Source organism: Cheilinus undulatus, linkage group 3 (assembly GCF_018320785.1).
Source record: "Cheilinus undulatus linkage group 3, ASM1832078v1, whole genome shotgun sequence".
Lineage (NCBI taxonomy): Eukaryota > Metazoa > Chordata > Actinopteri > Labriformes > Labridae > Cheilinus > Cheilinus undulatus.
The window spans coordinates 27,534,277-27,540,574 of NC_054867.1; positions in this window are offsets into that span (position 1 = coordinate 27,534,277).

Here is a 6,298-nt window from a genome sequence, read left to right on the forward strand (position 1 = left end):
CTATTTCTCCTTCCCTTAGCAAGCCTTGGTGCTAAGCTAGGCTAACACCCAGCAGCCGACACTAGTTTATACTTAAATAACGAAAAAACCACCACTGACCACTAACAAGAAAATTTAAGCATTAGCCATATATGGAGCATCTTCTTTAATACACATTTGTGGCATGTATTTCTATTAATAAAGACTTATGGCATCACACATGGTTTTTAAAAACAAGCTTGAATAAAGAAGTTATCACTGGCTGATCATGAAGCTGTTTGAATGTCCCACATGTATTACTGTCACACTGGGACCCTTATATAAAGCAAAGTCATGGTTGTCTTGTCTCTTTTTTGACTCTGTGAGCTTCAGTGACGTTTTCTTAAATTTAACACTAACGCTCTTGTAATTTCACCATCTCAAAAGCAAAATTATGTCTCATGGGTATGAAACAACCCTGTCTTTTGCCTTTCTTTTCCTTAATTGTGTTTGCCTCACTGAACCTCTGTTCTCAAGAAAAAGAGGTGGCCCTCAGCGCGGCCCTCCCCTCCATCAATCTCTGTCATAAATCTGTCACGCTGAGAGAAAGGGAACTGCTGAATACAGATTTGTCAGCAATTAATCTAACCTCTATTACTAGACTTGAATATTGTGTCTTCTATACTAGAGAACAATAAGCCACTCTAACATGGAGCACTGCGTTGTATGTGTGTGTGGTGTGCAATCGTGTGTGCATGTGTGTGTGTGAGGCCGAGTGTTTGTATGTGTGAAATTAGCTTCCTTGTTTGGTGTTTTTACTGACATATAAAGTCCTTATGTTTACACATTTTGCAGAGGAAAATAACAATGCTTGGTGTTTGTCTTCACTGTTTTTATAAATTTGTGGAAATCTCCCACCAGTTCTTCTGGTGCAGAGTAAAGGCTTTTGCTGTGATTGGATATCTTATAGACTATTTTGAACGTTTGTTTGGGCTTACTGACAATAAAACACAACCAAACACAAATTCCCTTACTTTTTGTGTTAGGTTTACATCCAGCTGCTGAAAGCTCTTGCAAAACTATAATTCAAACTTGTTGAATTACAATAATGCCGTTTGGTAGGGTCAGTATCAAATCAAGTTTGGGTTTCTAGGACCACTTTTATTTGTTGCTAGGTTTGGCCTGGTTGTGGGTGTGTCAAGAACTGATGAGAAAAATTATAAAGATTAACCCTCGATTTTCATATCTTATACTAGACCAGTACTGTGCTCTCAGTGACATTTCCCTGGTCAAACAATGCACACAGCCACTCATGGTCAATGATTTCCTGCTTTTATTCTGAATCAAAATAAGGAGCTTCAGAAAGATTGCAGGGTCATCAACAGAAAAAGGAATTTGTTATGGATTAGAAAGGAAACAAGGGGACAGAAAGTGCAGAGTTTGATAATACAAGGAAAAGGTGACATTAAGGAGCAGTAGTGGACTTATTTTTCATCACTGTGGCTGCAGGGAGACGCTGCGGAGGCTTACTCAAAGTGTGCTGATAGGGAAGATAAAAGCATGGTATTAATAATGGTAATTTTAAAAACGGATAGATGCAATTTTCAAAGCTAAAGTACTTCTTGATAATGATTTTTATCATTTTTTAAACATGAAGAAATTTTTTTGAAAACCTTATTTTCCTGTCCCCATGTCAATCATGTGACTCTTCTTCAACTGTGCACCTGTGTTTAGTCTGGCCCTCTTTCCTTCTCCTTCTTTACTCATGTATACATGTGCACACATACACACTATTATCGTTACTGGGACAATTCAGTGGAGCAGCAGGCTGGTGCTCAGCTGCTTGAGACAGAATTAGAGTGGCAAACAGCTGAGCTTCTCTAGGGTGCTATCATGTGACCTATCCCACCCACAGGGCCAAAGGAAACCCAGGGTTAGAGTTACCATGTCCAATTTCCAGCATAGCCATCATGTGTGCCTATTTGTGTGTGAGGAAGTCAGTCTTCCTGTGTTGTTTCTGTATTCTAGTTAGAAAGGGGATTTTTCCTGCTCTGTGGACCCTTGTAACCTTGTGTTCCAACCTGCTGATAGCCGCACCTTTCTGAGCGACTGCCATTAGCACACACTGCCCTTTTGTCCCTCTGCTTGTCCCAGTGACCCGTTTAGGGCCACACGGCTGCATGTGGAGGCGTTCTTGACGTAACAAGAGACCACATCTGGGGGCTTGGACTCTGCAGTGAGAATGTATCAAACAGCCAACCTTATCTGTGATGAAAAGAACAGCACTCGCAGCACATTCAGGATTGTTCAGATGTATTGTTTCTTTGCCCACAAAACAACAGCCTGGCTTTTTTTTTCAGTGTTTGTCAGCAAAGCAGGTAAGGGTGAAAGAGCTGAGCACTGCACTCACCATTACTCCTCTGAGTCACCTGATGAAAGGTCTTGTAAAAAGCCTCCACTGCTGTTACTACCAGTTATTTAACTCAAAAGTAATCGTATATTTCAGCCAGTGAGATCTTTTAAGATAAAAAGAGTTTAATTAAGGACAGAAGTGACTAATACAGATAGGCTGCTTTAATGAAGAGGCTAGAAATCATAGCAAGTACTCATTTGAGCTAAAACTCAACTTTGTATCAAAGTTTTGACATTCAAGTCTCGTTTGCATCTGTTTAGTAAAACAGGTTTAATTGAGAGGAATGAATCCATAAATAGGAGTATATATATATATATATATATATATATATATATGCATATAGTTCCTAAAAAGCATTTTCCCCCTTGGAAGTTTTACTACCCTTTTATAAAATTTATAAATAACCCATGATCAATTTAAGTTGGACATTCAATTTGACATTAAAAATCTTTAATGTCAAATTGAAAACACATCTCTACAAATTTATGTCAGTTCAACAAAAAAATGTGTAAGTATTCGCCTACTTAAAGTAACTGACCGAATTCAACAGCAGACCAGTCCATCAATACTAGTAGTCTCCCGATTAAGTAAAAGGGGGTCACCTGAGTGCAGTGAATTTGTCTCAAATGACTGTAGTATAAAGACAGGTGTGTCTGGAAGGTCCAGTCACTGGTTAATCACTATACCTGGCTACCATTACATCATGAAGAAAAAAGAACATTCCAAGCAACTTGGAGAAAAGGTTATTGAAAAGTACAAGTTAGGAGATAGGTACAAAAAAATGTGAAAAAAGGCAATGAACCTCCCCGGGAGTTCAGCTAACGCCATCATCAATAAATGAAAGGAATATGTCACACATGTAAATCTGCATAGATCAGGCTGTCCTCACAAACTAAGTGACCATGCAAGAAGGAGAAAAGTGAGAGAGGAAACCCAGACGAATATGACTACTCTGAAGGAGAGCAGCTGAGATGGGAGAGACTTCACACAGGTTCTTCACCAGCCAATGCTTTATAGGAGAGAGGCAAAGAAAAAGCCACCGTTGAAGAAAACTCATATTAAACCTTGACATGTGGGAGACTAAATGGTGAAGATTGGCAAAGCTCTTTGGTCTGACAAGACCAAAACGGTGTTGTTGGCCATCAGATGAGGTGCTACGCCTAGTGGACACCAAACACACCATCCCCACTGTGCAGCACGGTGGTGGCAGCATCATGCTTTGGGGATGCTTCTCAGGAGCCAGCTCTGGAAGGCTTGTAAAGGTAGAGGGTAAAATGAATGAATGAATTTAGGACAATCTTATTCAGTCTGCAAGAGAAATTTGGCCTTGGAGAAGATATAGGTCTTGTCCACATGGAGAAGAAAATGATATATTTCTGATTAATTGTGAAAAAGTTTTCCGAAAACACGGGATCTTTTAAGGAAATGACCGCGTAAGTAAGGAACCACTGAAAATGACTAAAAATACATATATATATGCCAAACCTGTAAGTGGCGCTGTAACGCTGCTGCTGAAATGCACCAAAAGAGAGAGCAAGATCACCGAAAACTGCCCCAAACTTTCTCCTGGTTGCCCTCTTTGTTGTTGATGTTGTGGATTTAAGAACATCTGGTGTATGCTGTTCTTGGAGGTGGTAAAGGAGCATCAGAATTTGCTGTAAAAGCTATAATAAGCTCAGTAGCTTCTCCCGCACAAACACAACACTGTAATCCGCCATAATTGATTTGGTTTGACACGTGCATGTGGCTTAAGTGGTATTTGCTGTGTATGATGAACTCGTTTCAAGAAAGATGCGCTTGGCTGTCCACACAGAGACGAAACAGTAAGCGTTTACAGATTTGTTCACTTTGGGATCCAGTTCCAAAAGGTAGCGTTTTATGGCCCTCCAAAACGCTGGTACGAAAAAAACTGTTGCGTATACTCCTGAATTCGTCTCCATGTGGACGAGGCCTTATTTTGTAGCAAGACAATAACCTGAGGCATACAGCGGAAGCTACACAGAAATGATTTATAACAGTAAGGTGAATGTTTTGGAGTGGCTGAGTCAAAGCCCAGACCTCAGAGAGTTTTTGGCTGGACTGTGAAAGGGCTGTTCATGTTCGATCCCTGTGCAACCTGACAGAGCTTTAGCAGTTTCGAAAAGAAAAATGGTGCCGTGTCTAGATTTGAAAGTCTGATTGAGACCTATCCAAACAGACTCAGCGCTGTGATTGCAGCCAAAGTGCGTATACTAAATACTGACTGAAGAGGGTAAATATGTATCCAGTCACTTATTTTACATTATGTATTTTTATTTAATTGAAATTACTTTGTAGAAATCTGTTATCAATTTGACTGTGAAAAGGGTTTTGATTGTAATTTCTTGGATCAAAAAAGCCAAATTAAATTGACCATGATTGATTCATAAACTCAGTAAAAGGGTGAAACATACAAGAATGTAGATAGTTTTTATAGGCACTGTGTGTAGCATGCTAGGCAACCACCTATACCTGATAGTTGACTTGTATATTTTAACAGTCTTTAAGGTGGATATATGATATTTACTGCAGATATATTTGGTTTAACCATTGATGCTGATACGATAATTAACTTATTTAATATCTGCTGATAACATTCTGTGTCTCTTTCCATTTGTCAAACTTAATATTATTGATAATGAACCATCTTATTGCATATCACATATGAGTTTGGCTTTGAACAACCGCCTTTGGAAACTTGGCTCCCACATGTCAAACATGTGCTGGACAGTGTGTAAGTGTTATTGATAGGGCCCAGTGTTGGAAGAAGCCAAAGCAGAGGGAGTGTATGTCCAGCAGGGACCTGAGTGTTCATAGCAGAGTAACATGAGGAGTAGACCAGCTTGTCCCGCCCCCCTGCCATAACTCTAAATGCAGAACCACAGCTGTGTTTCTGTGCTAGACGGACTGGTGTGAGAGTAAAAAACAGTGGGACCAAAGGAAAGAATTTAATAAGCTCCTGGAATAAAAAAAAAATGATACAAACAGTGTGTCGGGATATCTGATATATAAAAAATAACAGGTGAAAGAAATTAACCCACTTCTTGGTCAAGGGTTTGAGGCTAATATGGAGGTCATTTGCAGCTGTCCGTGCATGTGTGCGGGCTAATATGTGTACGAGTGTAAGAGGGGGATGGGGTACCACAGGAATTAGGTAATATTGACATGGTTGGTTCAACCCCACCCTCCCAACACTACTAAGATCAATGTACCAGATCAATAAAAGTCATTGACAATAACTGAACTTCTCATGTGATCAGCGAAGAAGAAAATTTACTATTTTTCAACAGCGTGTGTCGCACTAGCTCATTTATCATAATAAAGGTAGAAAATTTAAGAGTGACACAAGCATACACACATGCATACATGACCATCCACTAATGCACACATGCAGAAATTCATGCACACACTCTCAGTCAGGGAGGAAACAAGCTCTTCTCTGACATGGCATGATTGGTCACTTTTTCCCTCTCTCTCCCTTCCTGCTGAAATAGTTTTAACAAAAGAGAAGGAGAAGGAGGAGGGGGAGGGGTGGCATGGATGGGGGAAGGGGATGTATGTGCTGCTCTTGTTGTCACTGGTTGAAGGGGAGAGCAAGGGAGGGAGAGAGAGAGAGGGGGGAGGGAGAAGGGAGCTGGAGGGCGAGCGAGGGAGTGTAGGAGAGAAGGATAGAGTCCCAGAAGAGAGCGCACATACACAATCACACATACACATTTACGCTGGCTTCTGTTGTACTTTTTAACGGGGATGGTGGATTACTTTCCAAATTGAAACTCTCATCCAGTAAATCCAGGCATGCTCAGGTCAGTAGAATATTCACTTCCTCATTGTAATGGCTTTTGTTTTCTTTAAGCTCTGATGGCAATGTTTCTGTTGCTTCCTGCACATTCCTGTCATTTCCACTGTTCT